The 19,550-nt window shown below is 42.6% G+C and overlaps 1 protein-coding gene across 4 annotated transcripts in view; it reads right to left on the bottom strand.

Annotated features, from left to right (window-relative positions):
* The window catches only part of HIVEP2 (human immunodeficiency virus type I enhancer binding protein 2), a 123,606-nt gene that overhangs the window by 43,521 nt on the left and 60,535 nt on the right, over positions 1 to 19,550 (bottom strand). For all 4 annotated transcript variants that reach the window (XM_026844449.1, XM_026844450.1, XM_026844453.1 and 1 more), the window contains one exon: positions 10,130 to 10,227. The gene's annotated coding sequence lies outside the window, so the exon portion shown is untranslated. The remainder of the gene's footprint in view (positions 1 to 10,129; positions 10,228 to 19,550) is intronic.

A 19,550-nucleotide genomic window follows, 5' to 3' on the forward strand; every position in this document is an offset into this window, starting at 1 on the left:
GAACCTACCTCTTGCTCAAACACTAGTCTTTCCTCAGTATCCCTCTGTTCTCCAGAAAAATGGTCTTCTCCCCGTTGGTGACCATTTATGCAGGCACGGGATCCAAACTCTTTTCCACTGTGTCCTCACCACCTGCATGTTGTCTACCTCTCTATTGACAGCTTCCAATAAAAGCTTCCTTTAATAGAGCTGTCCTGACTCACAGGTGGGGGGGGGGAGAGGGAAGCTGACCTCGCTGCAGCATCAAGAATCTCTGACGCATTTTGGGAGGCTGTGGTTTCGGGTCTGAAAGAATTCAGCCTTGTTTTTGACTAAGTTTTACATGTTCAACTTCCAAAATATCACCCTATAGCTCCATGTCCGTTTGCGACTCGATGTCATTTAGTGGTTCGGCTTAGCACTATTCAGGGCTTTAGCCATACGCTTGGCAAATTAGCAGTACTCACCAGCAGAAGAGAGTTTCTCAGAAACACAGCCACCCAGGCTCCTGGCTGGCTCCACCTCTTGTCCACCCACTCCCAGTTTCAGACATTTCGCATTCCAAAACTGGAAGTGTCTATGTAACATAAGGTCACGTTATTGCACAATGTGCTCTGCTCCTTTCTAAGAGCCACTGCATCCTCAAAAGTACATCAACTGTAACAGCAAGAGAGCTGTTTACAGTGAGTTTCTATCTGAGTGGGAGTATTTTCTCCAAGAATCTTACAACAAGGACATGAAGTGTATGACTCTTCCCTACATTTGGTAAAATTGTTACCAAGATGGCATTTATTTCATATTTCCACATCAGCATTCCTTCTCCTTTAAGCTGCGTTTTGAAAAATTGAGCATTAATTTTTACACTTCCCCAAAGTATTTCTGTGCTGAATAATTTTAGGACATGCTAAACATAACAATTTCTGCCTATCTTAAATTTAGAACTGAGGCCATTCGAAGCTTTTGCAATGCAACTGTGAAATACAACTGACTGTCACCAATGTGCATTTTGCTAATATTTTTTCTTGCCAAATGAATAATTGCTATGATCTCTCCTTCATTTAGTCTTTAGATTCTAACAGGTGAATGAAATCTCCATTTCAATTATAACTGGAGAACACCACCTCTTTTAGTATAGGGGATGAAAACTAATGTGGGCTTTATTTTTTTCCCCAAAGGACAGTACACAGGTGGAAATGGTGGTGTCACATTGTGTCTTCTTCGAAACTGTTCAGCTTTGCAGTTAAAATTAAATCTTGGCTGTTAGCACTGAAAGGCTATTAGGTGTTCCCTTGAATGCCAGTGAGTTATATTGGTATCTCCTAAAGTCAATTTTGGACATATTTAAATAAAGAATAAATGACCAGTCCTTATGTGCCCTCTCTTCTCTCAAATCAGATTCACCACCTTTGTCCTCAGCACCACCGGGGCAGCTGAGCAGTGGGGAAGCAGAAGTGTTTGGGGCCAGGGGGTCCTAGCACCCTCTGATGAGACCAGGGATGGTGACAGGGCTAAGGGCTAAGGCAGCTTTCAAAAAGCCCTCCTGATTTCACAGCCAAGCGAGCTCTTTGTAAGCTGTCACTCCCATCCTCCCAGAAGTGCAATGGTTCAGATTCAGCAGTCAGCATTCAACAATTTGATTCAGGCCATGCAGTGAATTATGATGGCCAAAACAAACCAGTGACAGAGTAAGGAGGAGAGGAAAATTGAATCCTATGAGATGGGCAGAACAAGGGACAGAGGAGGACTTTTGCACTTATCTGCCTCATTAGATGCACTGGCAACATGCTTTGCTGTAGGTAAGCGTAGCCTGGGATTTTCATTCTGACTCACTCATTCGGAAGATGTAACATGGTTGAGAGTCAACTGCCCTTCATCCCATGGAAGAGATACTTAAAATGGAGCTAATGGTTTAAAGTTACTTAGCTCCTGTTTGTCTGTGAGCAAGTAAAAGGTTAGGCTGTAATATTTAACCACAACTCCCGCATCTGTCTGAGAAGCGCACAGGCGGCTGCCTGAAGGAAAGTCAGACATCTGTCACGCTGCTTCCTGTGTGCACCAGGTGAAGAAATCTGCGCTAGCCTTCAGCCTCATGTAGATAGCGAGCTTCCTCCAGTGCAGTGGCTGTCACGCAGCATGCTTTCTGGTACAGCTCACTTCCTTCTGGGGGACATTTCCCTCAAGGACAGCAGGGGCTACTGCTCTGCACATGCCACCAGCTGCAATCATCAAATCTGCTGGCTGGTCACCATGCACTATAGCCAAAGGTTTAGTGCTTTAAGTAGAACTGGTTGCATGTCTAAATGAGAACAGGATGAAGAACTGATGACGGATAGCAAGACAAAGAGAAAGATTCATAAAAGTTTGGAGACACAGTAGCATAAAGCGAACACAGCATCTACTATTCAAACTGTTACTTTAAAAAGTAAAAGTGGTATGTGCACTCATTGTTTTTTAACGTTCATCCGTAAGAGGTCACTGTGTGATACAATGAACACTTTGGTGTCAGCGGCATTCCTCTCCCTTCCCACATGCTCAGCACCAGGTGTCCAGTCACCTACAGTAACATCCCAGCCACCACCCAGCTGCCTCTTCAAGGGACAGTTCAGGCAGGCAATAAAGCAAGACGTGTGTGGGAGTCCTTCACTTTGATCGTGTGACCTTAGCCAGGTTTACAATCACTTAAAGGTACTTACTTTTTATTCCTCATTAATCTCAAATGGAATCCAAGAGTTTTACAGCTCCCATAGATGTTTTAAACAGACAGTAAAAAATACACAAAAATCTAGGAAACGGAGTTTGAACAGCAAAGGTATGAGCTCACAAACGGCCAAGGCTCCTCTGGTTTCCCTGGGTTTGGGGCCTCTATTTTAGAATCTGTTTCACTATGACATTGTATCTTCAGTAGTTAATAGATTTTTTTACAAGGGTGACTACAATACAGTGTGGGACACAGAGGACTGTCAAGGTGGCCTGCTCACAAGAACTTCTTAAGCATAAAGTTTTTGTACAACCACTCACCATGAGACAAGAGGGAATAACAGGCAGATGCAACTTAATGGCAGCTAAAACCATTTTAGCTCAATTCAGCTGATCGAAGATCTTCTTCATGGAATAAAGTGACTTAAAGGGAAGTATTTCATTCAGAGATTTTCATGGGAAAACAAAACCAAAAAAAAATAAATATAGCAATATGGAGATTTTCCAGTGGAAAACTTGTTCTTGTGGAAATTCCTCTTTCAATTAACAAATTGTTTTTATGGGAAATTCCTAAGCAGTTGTAGGCACAGCCCTCATGCTGAGAAGTTTAAAAGCAGCTCATGTCTGACCCAGTGCCCTCAGATTTCCCACATCAGATAAACTCTAAGAGCAGAGCCCTCATCTTTCCCTTACTCCCATGCATACCCTACAGCACACAAGCAGTCCCTCCACAGGCACAACAGTATATTGACTGCAGTGGCAGTATGCACGTGTCTACAGACGGGATGCTTGGAGGATTAATCTTTTAATGTCCCAAATCAAGATTAATTACAGGCTCTTATATATAAGCTGTCCCTAATGCTCTGATACTGGTAAAGCTGTTGTTGGCTTCAGCAACAGGTTTACCTGCACTAGGGACTGCAAGCTTGGGAGAGTCTGCACCAGAGAGAAAACCTGCAGCTGACTTTTATGTGATTAGGTGAGTGGTCACAAATCATGGATGTAACTCCATTGTTATTAATTGTTTTACACTAGCTTAAACCCATCAATAAGAACTACATGCTCCACAGCTAACATTACAGAGAGTAAGACAAACATTTTCAGTGAGCTGGCTAAGGGTCTTCTAAACTTGCAGGGGCACTAAGTAAGTGTCTCCTTTACAGGGTGATGTTAGAAAAGCTTAAACCATTCATTACAGTGCATCTTCCTTCTATCAACCACTTTAGCATGAAACATTGTACTGTATAAACAGGATAGAAATCATGTTTATGGCAGGGCTCAAAGTACCTCAGAAAGTCAGAGGAAAAGCTGTTACAGTAGGCAGGCTTGCTTGTACAACCCCTCAACAGTCCAGAAAGGTACCAAGCACCTAAATCATTCATCTCAACATTTGCAGTGATTTACAGTATTTCTGCACCAAACCCTGTATTTTCACACTAATACATTTTTAACACAAAATGAAATGTAGATCCCAGTGAATAAAAAAAGTTAATTCTACTGGCTTTACGGGACTGGTCTTCACAACTTACTCTCAAGAGAAGACAGTGCCTCTTTCCCATCTACCTTCCGTCCCATATAGCCTATCCAACAGTAGAGCAGATCCAGCATCCCCCACGCAAGCCAAGCTGGAGGAGCTCAAGCACAGCAGAGCTGTGGCAGGAGCGGGAGCCCCAAGGTGCCATTGAAGAGGCTGTCAGCAGCTGGCCGCCTGCCAGGTGCTGCAGGCTACGAGGTGAAGGAGTGGACAAAGGCCACTGCTCAGCTGCTACAGTGACCTTCAGCTATGCTGATCTGCCACGGGAATGCACTCCCTGGCCATGCTCGTGTTTCTAAACTGCATGCCTTCTTGGCTATCCACAACACTGTTGTACACACGTATGATTCCGAGTTCACACACATGCACAGCCCATGTCTGTACTACACAGTAGACTGACGAGTTCCCCTCCACCCCTGACCACAAAGTGGCCACGCAGTTACAGCAGGGCTCCAGCTGCTCTGTGCCCACGAAACGCAGCAGCCACACGTGCTCACTGAGGCGTGCTGCAGGGCTGTCAAATCATACACACGGAGATCGAATTTCAAGCAACATGAACTTGAGAGATCAGTTTAAAAATCCTGCGTCTCTTCACCTAAAGGAGTTATTCTTTTGGGACATCACAACAGTAAAATACAATCACGGGGAAAACCTTACTGATATAAGCTTTCTCACTGAAGTGACAAGAAGGGCATTTATTTTCAGAGTCAGACACTCGAAGGAATATCCCACATGCTAGATAGCATAAGCTGTCTTTTCCAGTATATAACCGATATTTCTACTACGCTGAAACACATGTGATAAGAGAAGAGGGCCCAGGCTCTTCTCCATATTCTCTGCATACCTGTTACTATCACACAGCTGCTCTCAAGTCTACAGTTTCCTGTGCAGTACAAACTGCATACCACTTCCCCTACGGAAAAAAAAAAAAAAAAAAAAAAAAAAAAAAATTGACGATGGAAATACTGTCATATTTTCCACTAGCCAAGCTTGAAACCATTACTGAACGAACCTTCATTAATTTTTCCACAACATTTTGCAGAAATGTCAGGAAACAGCTGCACCAGAAATGCTTAACTCTTCTTATCACTAGGGCTTCATTGGCTAGCTTCAAATTATATAGGTTTTCCTCTTTCAAAACTCTACATTCAATGATGGGTTTTATTATTCTTTAGTTGACTGTCTCAATATACTATTTTCTCTTCAGAAGTATCCGATTACACAGGTTCAGTGGCACACAGACATTTTATGACCAGTGGAAGGATTTGTACAGTTTGGAGCTGCATACTTCTAGGAAAAGATTACTTCCTGCAGATTGCTCAGCTGTGTCTTTCTTGGATCAAATTCAATGAAATTCACAACTTGCAGTCAAATTGTATTTGCCAGTCAGACTGAATTCATTACACTGACATAAACTCTTCTTGCTGCATTTTCTTACTTCTTTTCTCTCCTGTCCTACTCTTTTGCTTTCCCTTTTTCTCTCCCCACACTCTCACCTCTTCTTTGAGCTATACCATGTGTCCAAACTGATCATAAATGCCCTGTACATTTTCTGGCAAAAAAAAGTGGAACAGTATACGTCATCATTACAAACATGCAACCACCAAGATGCTAGAAGGCTTCGTACAAAGCAAGAGTGCAGCCATCTGGAGATAACTGCTAGCATGGATCTGAGATTCCAGCTGGTTGAAACTTTGCAGTCCCAGAACTTTTTAGAGAAGTGTCAGTGAGCAAGAGACTCCGCTCGCACAGATCTGCACAGGGCACTGGATATTACGCAATTTTTCAAATATGTAAATCCTTCAAATTTCTTGTAAGAATGCAGCCAACAAAAAGCAAGGTTCACAGGATTACTTTTAAAATGCTATAGAGTTCCTTGTTTCTATTTTGAAATACTTAATTTAGCACTCCTACAGCATGGCATGTTACAATAATTCTGCATCTATGTCACCGGCAGATTTAGAACTGCAATTGTTCACTCTATGTCTTCATTGAAGCTGTAAGCCTTGAATGTGTAACCTTAGGATATTTTTAGGCAGAGGGAAATACAGATGCAAACAGGTACATGTACATGTATTGGAAGTTACATAAAACGAATCCCATCAAGTGTGGTTCACGATGCTGTTATCACATCCTACTCCTAACAAAAGGAAGGTTACTTGCAGAAATGATACAGCCACATAAATAGAGGTTTATCTAGGTATTAGAGAGCAAGAATCCTTCCTGCTGCCTGTAATTCAAACCGATTTACATTTCTTGCTTTTTAAATGGGTCCTTCCACAGCAGCTTGCATTGCAGCACAGAATCCAGGTAGAGCTCTGCTCAGGAGAAGCCAGCCACTGATGACCTCACCCTGGGCTAGGTCAGCTCCTGAGCACCTCCACTGCCTTCAGCGGGTACCCATACACCTGGCAGGTCCTGGCCCACAGTGCCAAACATAGGCCAGCACTGCTATTGCATTGGTGCAGTGCCAGCTACAAAAAAACACCCCTGTATTTAAATTAGTCTACCAAGCTATTTGCTCAGACAGCAGAAATTGCAGTACACTGTATTCTACTTAAAATACACATGAATATATATGGGTTCTATTTACAAGATATGAAATACTGCCAAAAGTATCCAATTTTTTTAAGGATTCCGTTTTATAATATGCAATGCTGAACTTCTCCTTCACGATATCCTTATCTGTCTATGTTCCAGTTCAAAAGCAGTATCTCGTGGTGCCTGAGGATTTCAAGGACCATGGCCTTCCAATATATGGCCAGTTAACACACTGCCAGCTATCCTATAGCCGTCTATGATGGCACAGGAGATGCATGAAGCACACCTTGTGTATGGGGAAAACATGAAGCTAAGTTGTTAGATTTCACCAGACAAGACCTTATTTTTATTTTTCAGGAAGGGCTCTGAAATCAGCGGAGGACAAATACTGCACCCCCAGTGCACTCCCTCACCCACAGAAGGGTGTCGCAGCTTCCCGAGTGGACAAGGGCTGGCGGGCGGCAGCTGCAGCAGTCGCGGGTGTTCCTCCACATCCTGCCCGGCTCTGGTCCCCCGTGCCACCCAGCCGCCTGCAGCCCTGATGGCGCCCAGGCCCTGTGGCAGCAGGGGCCGCTGGCAGCAATTCAGCCATAGCAGTGCTCTGTGCCCAGGGACTGGGAGCCTGGAAGTGGCAGAGCCCCTTTCTGCCTCCTCTGGATGTTTTCGAGTCTCTTCCCTCCCACGCCAGGCTGTGGGAGAACAAGCAAATGAATGTGTGTTGGCCTGCCACCCTGCTCGGCCACCTCCTGGCTACAGAGGAAGAAACGTTTGAATTCTCTCTGACTAATAGTGGGACAAGAAACGAGTGATCTCGCTTCCCCCCCGAGTTTGCACACCTTGAACTCAAACCACCTCAAAGCCACAGCTGCCTCCTATTCACACCATCCACAATGAGCAGCAGGATCTAGGGGCAATGTCATCACAAAAAGAGAGACCTTGAACTTGCTTCACCCTTTGAATAGTCATTTATATTTGAGCAAAGTGGATAACAGCTCCTTTAGCACTAGGGCAGTGGCATTTTATGCTCGTTCGGCATTCACTTTACCCAGGTATAAATAGCAAAAGGTTTCAGGCAGTAGAGAATCGGGACTAGTATCTTCAGAGGATTCTCTGAGCTAAAATAAAGCAGCTAGTCCTCCACACCATGGCTTGTGCAATCTCCGTCTGCTGCAAGAATCGTTCCCTGCAGGGCGCCTGGGACTGCTGGTTTGGCAGCATTGCATGCTCCAGCCTTCAGAGAAAATGTGCCCTCCTATCGTCCCGTATCTAGTGGTGGAATCAGACTGCTAGCTTTCATCTCTAAAGTAGACAGTAATAGGCTTCGGTTTCCTAATGGGAGCCTTTTATTAGCTCACACAGTGTATTTACTACCACTAAATATCAGTATTTAGTGCTTGCCTTAATATCCTTAGCACACAAGGTAGTGGTACATATTATCATAGTTACAATAACATTGGTCTGAACTATGTTAATTGAGAGCATCATTCTAAAATTGTATTGTTCCAAACGAAAAAGTAAAGCGTGCCATTACTCGGCTGACACATTATCAGGATGAGTTCTCAGCATACAAGAGAGCCACAACAATAAGGGCCCAGTGCACAGAAGTACCATTAAATTATACACTAATGAAACCTGAAAAATTTATGCTAAAACGCCATTTCAGAGGATGGCCACCATGCTCTTGTGTACCAAAGTTCTCAGTTTTCCACTTAAATCCTGCCTGGTGAGTCAGGATGTGGCTAGGTTTCTGTACTGCAGGAGTATTCCATTACTCCTGCTTATAAATTTCACACACTGTTAATGATTCCCAAACTGGCAACAGAGCTCAGGGGTACATGAGGACCGATTGATTTTCCTGCTGAACTTTCAAAATAAATTCCACAGGACCTATGGCAGGGATGATGCTTTCTTTTTTGCTGACATGTTCATTGGTAACACCCCTGCTGAGATCCATAAGGTCACACCCTCTCACCCACCCAGGTGATCGCAGGCTGTACAGAAAAATCTCGGTTAGCTCTTGGAGACTGTCGAGGGGAAAGAGTGCAATGCAGATACACACAACTTCCACTGCCAGGACTTGGAGAGGGATCCATAAGAAGAGATATCCCATATAGCACCACCCTGGGCTGCAGAATATTTGGGATCAGTTCCAGGTTTGAGCAAAGGTTCAAGGAACAGCCCACCTCAATTTAACCCTCTCCACTCTTTCCTTCATATATTGAATGAAACATAGGTCCAACTCCATTTATATAGTTCTGAAAAGCCTGTGTGTTTTATCTCAAAATACATTCTGTGTTTTCTTTGAACACCTTCTCCTGTGGTCATATCATCACACGAGAATCTCCAGTGTCTTCCTTATATGCCTAGCTCCTATGGTGGCAGATAAATATTGGATAACTAAAAAAAAAAACCAAACAAACAAAAAAAACCACAAAAAAAAACCCCAAACAAACCAAAACCAAACCAAAACAGAAAGCCAATGAGAAGGATCAAACTTTTTCTTAATTTTTCACTATTTCAAGCCAGTTTCATTAAATTCTGAGGGCTAAAATTTATCTGACCACCAAGGATGTGCCCACATACAGAGAAAATTAGAGAAGAAGAGCTTCTCAGTGTCTCGGGTCTCCTCCAGAAACAAAAGTAACTCTGTACTGCATGCAGGCACAACTTCGAGGCAAAGTCAATGTGAAACCTGGCCAGACTGTGACTACCAATCCAAATAAACGTGGAGCTGCAATAAGTAGCCAAAATCAGACCTTTTATTACAAGATAAACTGGCTCCAAAACTATCTGATGCCACAGTAAGACTGCTGTTGGGTATCCACTAACTTTGAGCTGGCTTGCGTGTCATACTACAAAGTCAGCACTTTCATAACTGCAGTTTCTATGTGCCCACGTGTTCAAGACCCAGAGGAAAAAATAAACCAGTATTGTCAATGGAACACTTGAAACTGCAAGATAGTGAAGCAAAAATCACCAACTTATACTTTAGGAAAATTTAAAAATTAAAAAAAAAACATTTCAGATATCAAAACTCCACTCACTATTTCTTTTTGTATTTTTAAAAGTCCATTTTTCTGTTTATTTGGTTCAAAAACCGTGCTCCCTGTATGCTTGATGGAAGAACTGGATAGAGGAAAGTGGCAAACCAAATATGTGGACAAAGCAAATACAGTACTTTCAAATGAACAGAAATCTAACCTGCCCCCAAAAATGCCTCTGATTTCAGCAAGAGCTGACTTCAGTTGTAACAAAAGGACATGTAATCAGTATTTAAACGTGAGTGACTTCCACATAAAGCCTTCTGAGAATGAAAAACTATCCACTCGGGCCCACTCCCTCAGTTCACTCAAACTCATCCATTGTTTTCTCTCCTACCTGGCTGCAGCCATCAAAGGTGCAAGTGAGTAATGGTTCCAGTCAAGGCAATTTGGTTCACCACTCCAGCAAATATGGCTGTTGACTCTCTCCTCCACCTATTTGGAAAACAAATATGAAAGATTTTTAAGGATTGTGGTCGATTTAGCCTGTTGTTTGATTTTATAACCTAATTGACATCACTACATCAATACGTGTAGAGCTTCAGAGATACAGTCACAGTCCTTCTCGCTACTCCAGTCCTTTTTCCCTCAGAGCATTGTGGCACTAGCAATCAACAGCTGTCCTGTGGTTTCCAACTTGCTGTGGGCTAGAATACACATCGACTGATATATTCTGAGGTCGAAACAATAGACACACAAGAGCAAAAGGTGCACATAATGATGTATTTTCAAACATGATGTATACAACACAAAGCACAGAAGTGCCTTTGTAGTCTATTTACCTTTAGGGCTTGCAGTTCCAGGTTTTCTGACTAATTTCTGCCTAATTTTGAAAAGATCATGCCCAAATCAGAATTTAAGAGCACGTATTTTTGAATTAAATGCAAATACTTTTCTGTTATTAAATCAGAGCACTGCAATTGTCTTTCATTCTGCTTCTTTCCTGTCTAGCGCTGTGCTGTGAAAGTGAGATCACATCTAAAAATTCCTTTCCATATGATGCCAGACTGTTTTCAAAAATAAGTTATTAGTGTACACTCTGACAATCACTCATAAACCTTACATCTCTCTTCACATGTGATGGTAGTCTGGGAAAGACCACAAAAAGGCACTTTCTGTATACAAAAGACCCACTGTAGGCATGTATGCAGGAGTGCATGCACGCCTGTGCATGTGTGGCACAGAGCACCAGGAGATGTGTTTGTTAATGTGTTAGACACGTTAGACAGCCATAGGCTGCCCTATTTACACCTGCAGGGAGGGGATTATTGAATAAATGGAGGCTACCCTTCATCAGGGCATAGCGACAATGCACCAGGAACTGGAGACTCATTTCTAATTTGCACGTAATAGAGCTGACTGAAATGCCCACCTCATTAGTAACTGAAACAAACCTTCAGTGATCTTCTAGTGATCCAATGGGCCTGGCTGTTCTGATTTTGTTGAAGACCAGCCTGAACACGCAGACAACCACAGAGCACATTTTGCCCAGGGCACTTGCTTTCACGCTTCCCTGTGTCCCCAAACATCCACATGTGAGATGCCACACCCCAGCTGATGTGACAGGGATGGGCGATGAGTGCAAGGCATCCCAGGGTGAATGTGCTCCTGGACAGGTCTGCACCCCAGGGGAGCACAGTCCCAGCAGGAAGGGCAGCTCGTGTCGCCCCTTCTCCTGCTCTTTGTCCTGGCCATGATGCTGAGCCCATCTGAGGCCGCTGTCTCGGCGCAGTCACGTCACTGCAGCAGGTGAAGGTACCTGCTCCTCAAGGGCTTACACACATCATAGCGGCAGAGCATGCCAGAGGACTTGGGACAGGAAAATCTCAATCACAGCACACAGATCTGGCCTTGTAGATCTGTGCCCGTGGTCTGACCATACTGGCACTGAAGACAACAGCAAACCTCCCTCTGCTTCCAGCAAGTGCCACAGCTGCCCATGCTGCCCCATACACAGGGCACAGCCTCTCCACCATGGAGGGGGCGACGCACAGTACTTCCACCCCTAGCAGAGTGCAGATGTGAGCTGGTAGAAACAGGTTGACAAAAGCTGAATGGTAAAGCAGGCCTGGAACCGATTAGCAATAAAAGGCATATGCTCTGCTTTCTTTTTTTTTTTTTTTTTTTTTTTTTTTTTTTTTTTTTTTTTTTTGTAATGTTTGCTATCAGCAACAAAAACAAATAGCAAACGATAATGTGTTACTGACCAGCAATGTCAACAGTGGTCTATACAGGCATCTAAGTATATAAAATAACATATGCTCTGGCTCCAGACCTTGACTCTTTATCACATCAATGTACAGCTTTCTAGGAAATTATCTGGACGCGGAGCCAGGAACCACTTTTGAACCTTTGAACAGACAGGGCCCAATACGGTTTTAATCTATGAGTGAAACCTTGGCACGGCTAGACTCAAGGGCAAAACTCTGTTTTTAGCAGGGCCAGTATTTCATTTGCTACTTTTACAACTGGCCTGAGAAAAGTCCCAGTCGAAAAACAAAGCAAATCAATAAAGAAGTGATGAGTCCTTATTCTCCCATCCTTCAGCAGGACCTAGGGGGACTCTGAATTGCAGCATCTTCTTCCTGGTGTGGCATGGTTACCTTCCAGCCCCCAAGCAGGTCACCCTGTGCTTTCATAGGCGTAACTGGCTTTAGCGATGTTGGCTATACTTGCACACAGTTATTTTTAATTAATGTGCATTGTGAATCAGTTTATTTAATCCACAACCCAGAGACACAGGTCTTTATTCTCATTTACACTGAATCTTCTCTATAGCACCATAGAAGGAGCAGAGGGGACCTTCATGAAGAGAGAATGAATCCATAAGTGAAAAAGATGTCATTTATAAAACAAAATCACATTGCTGCTGCTCCAGCTTCATAAAGAGTACTTAAAATGAATTCCATGAGGAACACTATATTCAATTTTCCCTATTTTTTTTTAATTCTTAACTGATGGGAACCAGCATCTTCCCTCTCACTGTGGTAACCTCACTGTCTTCAACAGCATTCCTCAAAGGATACCTTAGCATCTGATCCAAGTGTGAAAGACTCCCCCTGATTTCAGTGATGGCTGGATCGTTTTCTTGAGTTTTTAAGAAGCTTAATTGTTACTTACAATTAGGTAAAATATCCAGAGCAAGATCTGGTTAAGGACAGTATGACTTTGTTTAGCCAGTACTACTGCATCTCCTTACCAACCTGCCATCTTACGGCAGCACTGGTGCTAGAAAACAGGACGTGGTGTGAGGGAACAGCCAACCTGCAGAGTCTCTAACAAACCCAGATAATGCATGTGTCATCAAGCAGGATTTTACAGCCCAATTAAAACTCCCAGAGGCATTGTTGTGATACTAAACCCAGGAACTTTTAATTTGTTTTTATCACCGCATTAGTAAAAATTTGTGCAATCCTTGTTTCTTTGGCAGCAAGAGTATAAATGAGCATGCCTTCACTGACTGCCCACAAAAGACAGCAGTGCAACCACTGCTGCTGAGCATTTGCTAGTGCTTGGTCATATCTGGGCATGACTCTCCTAACCTGCTGTAATTGTTTGCCAGCTGTGGAAACTAAGATAAACAAGTACATCAGAAGGGAAATGAGCGTATGAGAACCATGGTATGTCTTACTGCTTGGAAGAGTTCTTTTCAATTTGAACTTTGTACGTCAGACACTTGGGGAATAGCCTTTTCCACAGGACCTGGAAACACACAGGCAGAAGTGCTCTGATAATGACTCTTACACCATCTGCTTTTGAAAGACTGCGAGCTTCTCCCTTGGAAGCTCCCGTAACCATTTTGTAATCGTAAAACTACACCTTCCATGGTGAAACAAAAATGTAGCAGTAGGCATAGGCAACATTTCACCATAAAGATTAATTCATTTCATGGATCAACAAGAAGGATGACTTTGTTTTACATTACTTCTTAAACATCTGTTACACTGACACTGTAAGGTCACTTGGGGGTAGGGGGGTGACAGGGAGATTCCTGTGCACTTTACAAGGTAAAAAATATCAGAAATCTCACGTGTATTTTAATCAGAAACTAAAGTTCAAGCAAAGCAACTGGATAATATTTATTTTAGTGCTAATTATTCAAATGTTCTGAAATAGCACAATAAATGGGTGAGATTGCCTCAAGGGTGCAAAGGGCAAGTAAAGCCATGGCCGTGTTACACCTGAACTGGCTTGTAGCCAGTAGCATTCCAGCACAGACTGTACCTTACCATGGTTTGGGAATTTACCTAAAGCCTCAGTTTGACCTGGTCTATAAGAAAGGCAGGTGACATGTAAATTCAGCCAGGTTCTAGGATTGCATAGGATAATTCCTATTAGAGCCAGTCAACACAGGTAGAAAAACGTGCACACTTCTGCAGCGTACACACCACCACCATACCAGCTTGAATTAATGGTTGGTTACTCAAAGCAGTGAGGCTGTCTAAAGATCTCCCACTTCTTCTCTATGGGTTCAAATCTCCATTTACAGATGTTTTCTTACTAAATACAATAAACTGACCATGCAAGCTTCTGTACTGTGGTATATAGAGACTGTGAATCAAGTCTGTGTGGATTTTCTCTTTGCCCACTTTCTCCTTTTCAAACGCAGAAAGTCTGGAGAACTCTATGAATTACAGTCTGTAATGGGAGAAGTAAGAAGTCTAAAATTTGCTTGATTGAAGCTACGATGCATTAAACTCCAGGCATCAATCTCAATCTCAGTACCTCTTCTCTGAATGGGCACTATTTTACAATTACCACTCTCTAAACAAAGCACAATTTATTATACACACAATTTGATAGCTACAGGAGCTAAGACTCTAAGAAAAATGTCTTCCTACTTGAGGAAGGTAACAGCAATGTCATACTTTAAATTGACTTCACATGATCAATGGCAGAACACAGTCATCTGAGAAATGATGTTCAAGTCTTGATCAAATGCAATCATACCATATGCAATTGAATTTGGGAAAAGTGGAAGAAAATTATTCCCATTACTTTACTGGTGTTTTTAATGTGTTCACACAAATCATCTGTGAATAGATGAATTAAAATACTTACAGTGTCTCTACCTTTGCCCTCTTAATTCCAGGTCATTCTGGCAGCTCTCAATACTACAGAAATAGGTTTTCCTTAGTATGATGAAATTAATGGATCAAATCTTGAACTACCTCCAAAGTTAAAGGCATATAATTTATTTTTTTAATGAAATGTCTCTATGCTGTAAACACTTTTGTCTTCATTACTAAAACAGAAAGACATTTGAAGCCTAATTTATTTTTCAGTATTTATGTGGGCTTTTTCCCACATTTTTCTCAATGGGAGTGTGATAGCCCATTTAAATTTTGTTTATTGACAGTTTTTCTTCATTTTAGTATCCTGCATGCTAGCGCCACGCTGCAGATCTGAACCAATAAATCTTTGTAAAATTTTCATTTATTGAAATTTATACATGCATGAATTTATATGCATACAGACTTGTGTGTCTATACATAAAGATATGTATATACGCATACATGTATATGCATACGTGTGTGTGTATACATATTATATAAATAAAAATAGGCATATTCACTAACATGCGTGTGCTAACGGAGCTGGTTTTATTGTCTCTCAAGCTCTGCAAAAAGTTAGCAATCAGAACAAAATTTACCTAGAAGATGTATCATGCCAAATGACTTTTGGAACTTCACCTATGAACTTTGATTACTTTTCACATAGGTGATTCACTTTATTAAAATCAAGTACACAATTTCTTCTTTGGATCCTCCTTACATTACCTCCTCTTTACCCAGAGCCCACTCTGCGCAGGATCTTACTTTGCTGCCACTGTTGGAACTATGATTTTGGGTTACTTTTTTTTCACTTCAGCTGGGAGCTAAATTAGCAAGAGCACATCCCCCTAAGTATAGGTCCATAACCTCATTGCAAATAACAGTTTATACACTGCCAGCTGAGATCAGTGCCCTCACTAACCAGTCTTGATGCTTTTAGACAATGGTCAGGCTGACAACTGACACAGTGTCCATATACGCACATTGCTCAACCCATTTGCCTAGCCTGCTGTTGCCAAGAGAAGAGGGCTGTTTGTGCAGGCAGCTGGCAGCAAGATGCGAGTACCTCTTGGCGATCCTCCGAGAGCGGGCAGAGAAGGCGAAAACATCAGGTCTCAGCCGAGCCCAAGACAGCATTTCAGGTAAAGCTCATGCTCTATGCAATCCAAACAGGCTTCAGCAAAATCACCACAAGGAACCTCCTACACCGAGTGCCTTGATTTTCTTTCCATATTTGAATGACTACCCTGATATGACACCTGTGTGTTGGGAAAAAAACAATACAGCCAGGTGTACAGTGAAGAAACTGAGGCAGAGCCACTCGTGGCTGCCAAGCAGGCAGGCTGCAATGCAGCAGGTGTCCTGTAAGCCAAGGACAATCACTTGAGCTGTCAAAATTGTCTCCATCTCCACAGAAAAGCCATCATGAGTTCAATCCCATGGCAGAGCAACGGCAACAGTACTGGACAATCTCAGCAATACATGAAAGCTAACTTGCCCCTGAGAAGCTGGCCACTAGTCAGACATGCAGGACACCAGCAGGGAAGTGTGATGCCTGGAAACAACAGAAATCTGTCAGCAGGCAAAATGATCTAAAGACTTTGGGTCTGTTTACAGAGTTTTGGTTGTTGTTACCTGCAAAATCTAAGCCAATGTTCTCTATAAAATAAAACTAAGACCTCAGAGGGACTGGTGTTAACATCAAAGCACAGAATTCATTCAAGGCACTCTGGATTTACACCAGATAAGCTGAGATAAGTCTCTAACACTACGCTCCTGGTTGCAAAGACAGCTTGTACAGCACAGGATATGCTACTTGTGGTTTCAGGTTGGTAGCCACAATGAAGCACCATCACTGGCAGCTGATAATTTGTCTTAAAAATCTGAATGGGCCATCAAGACACCTCTGACCACACACTTTGTCAGCACTTCTGCTGGGTGCTGTGTGACTTCTTTACAAGGAGACAAGTGCTCTACCTCCCTATCCCTTGTTATTGTCACATCTAGAAAAGGGCTGTTTAAAGTGTCCTCCTTGCCAGTGCCTCCACACTGGTCCTCCAGGTCTAAAGACAGACAAGAGAAAGGCAGCAGTGGAGGCTTGGGTCCTCCTCAGTGAGACAAGATCTGTCTGCACTGATGTCACTCTGCTCTTGGTCTGTGCTCAGTAAGTCAGTAATTTGTCATGAGCGTGGGCCCTATCCATACATGGCAGGCTGGAGGAGGAATGACCTCAAACTCCGCTTCTAATCCAGGGGGTGTTGCCAAAGCACAGTGTTTGAGTTTGATGCATGAAGCACAGAGGTATTTTCAGCTCCTGAATCACACTTTTGGCTCCACAACTAACTTGAATTTCTCCTTAGTTTTGTTTGCAATTTTTCACCTTCTGCAATCACCATTGACTCTCAGAAAAAGAAAATAAATTGGTATGTTAAAGGAAAAAAACCCAAATGGTCATAAATACAAAGATTTTTTTAAAAATCACTTCTATTTTAATAACTTCTATTTTATTCTCTTTCATGTGTGGAGAAGTGGAGTTAAACAAATTACTAATAGATTGGTGGTGCATCACAAATGTCTGGTTTCTTTATTTCATTCTAAAGATATGCTACTAAACACTGCCAGTGAATGTTTTCTAATGATTTTGGTGTCCAACACAAGAATGAAGCGGTCTGAAAAATGAGGCAGTGCAACAGCAAGCAGTTAGCCTCAATACAGCTACAGGAGAGCTTTCAGCTATATATTCCTATAGCTGAAGCAAAAATATTTTTATATACTTGTCCCATGAAACCATATCAACTCGACCACAATTCACAACCATAATTTGAAACTCGCAGTAATGAGAAAGCAAAACCTCATTTTACAATACAAAGGGACTAAGTTTAAATTGGCATATCCTGCCAATTACAACTGCATCACCTCTCTGCCACTACGGCCTGAGCCTGCTCTCACTGAATTCAACGGGAAAGCTCCAGCAGACATATTACACAACCTCAGTCACAGCTAAGCAAGTCATTTAAGCATATGCTTAATTCCATCTCTAATCAGTAAAACCAGTTCAGCAAAGCATGTGCCCAAGTCAAAAGTGAATAGGTAGCGTGCATCCTTCTGAATATGGGTTTTTCACAAACTATGTTGCACAAAACTGTCCTCAATTTCCTTTAGAGCTTATCATGCTAAAAGAAGGTAGAATTCAGCTGTTAATCAAACTGTCACTTATGCATGTAAAGTACTAGTATTTTTAACTCATCCATAGATTGGTTAAGCAAAAACAAATTTTAAAAAGCCATGGGAAGTATCTTTGAAATGGACACAGACAGACATACCCATGGATTGCAGGGGAATGCAGAGGTGGAAGGAGGTAACACAGAGAAGATGAGGTAAGCTACCACAGGAAATCCCATCATCCAGAACTGCTGATGAGCATCTCTGAGCCTTTTCACAGAGTGAATTGGGAGCTTTCTTATCACTGGAAGAAGAGTGGAAAATAATGGGCATTTGAACTCCTCTGTTTCCATTTCCATCCCATGGGAATGAAAGAGTAGGGATAATGAACACACCACTTTGATAAGAAACATGGCTCTTGATGCACTGAAGTAACTGGACAGCCTCTAAAGACATCTGAAACCTTTTCTTTTCCTCTTTAATTTCCTTTAGTCTGCTACATTAATCTAACAGAGACAACTCCAGGCAAGCACGGATCCCCAGGAGCATTCCTTGACTGCAAACAAGTGGGGCTGTAACTGGTCACAGGGAATTTACACTCAGTAGCAGGCTGCACTACTCACCTGCCTCTGCCCTGCTCTGCAGATGAAGAGGCCTTATCTACCTTTGCATTTCATGTCAGAGATCAGGCATCAATTACAAACACCACACGGATGCCCTCAATTATGCTCAGGTGCCTGAGGCTGCTTCCTCTCAAGCAGGTCCCCCTGGCTGAAAGCTGGGGAAGACAGGGAGAGGGGAGCACTGAGGGCCAGGCTCTACCTGTTTTCCAGCTCCTCCAGGCTGCCCTCTTGGCTTGTTCTCTGTTTGAGATTACAATCAGTCCCTGCCCCAAAGGCACTGTGAGCTGTAGAATATAAATACTTGCAGAAATTAAACAACTCCAGCAAAATACACATTATGCAAACATCTCCTCTTCCCAGATGACACAACATGGAAAACCAAGCAGAAACAAAAACCGACCAAACAAAGCACAGAGGCATTGTGGAAAAAAAAAAACAAAACATTTAGCGAAGAGCTTCTCTGCTCTCCTTACAGCCATTAGGACAGTGATAATGCTGAAATGGCTGGTCAGCCCTGAAAATTGGATAAACTGAGACACAGAAGAGACAATTGAAAGCAAGGAGACAGACAGCAAAAATAAGTGAGACAACAGATGGAAAGCAGAAATACAATGTCTAAACTGCTGCTGTAATTCTGCTAGTAAAAAGCATGTCTGAGTGTAGTTCAACTTGCTTTCCTATTTTGGAGAGGGCAAGAGTTTTCGTTTTACAAAACCCAACTTGTTAGCAAAACTGCCACGGGTTCTCCCTAGATAGTTTGTGGGACAGGAAAATTATTTCACTCCATACCTAGGAGTGAAACAACACTGGTGTCCTAATTATCCTAGTACTGTTGGGGATGGAGAGAGGGGTCACATCATTAAAATCTATATCCACAAGTGCAAGAGCTGTGTTTTAGTTGCTGCTGCCCAGGGGTTAG

This window comes from Athene cunicularia, assembly GCF_003259725.1.
Source record: "Athene cunicularia isolate RWA chromosome 3 unlocalized genomic scaffold, athCun1 chr3_part1, whole genome shotgun sequence".
NCBI lineage: Eukaryota > Metazoa > Chordata > Aves > Strigiformes > Strigidae > Athene > Athene cunicularia.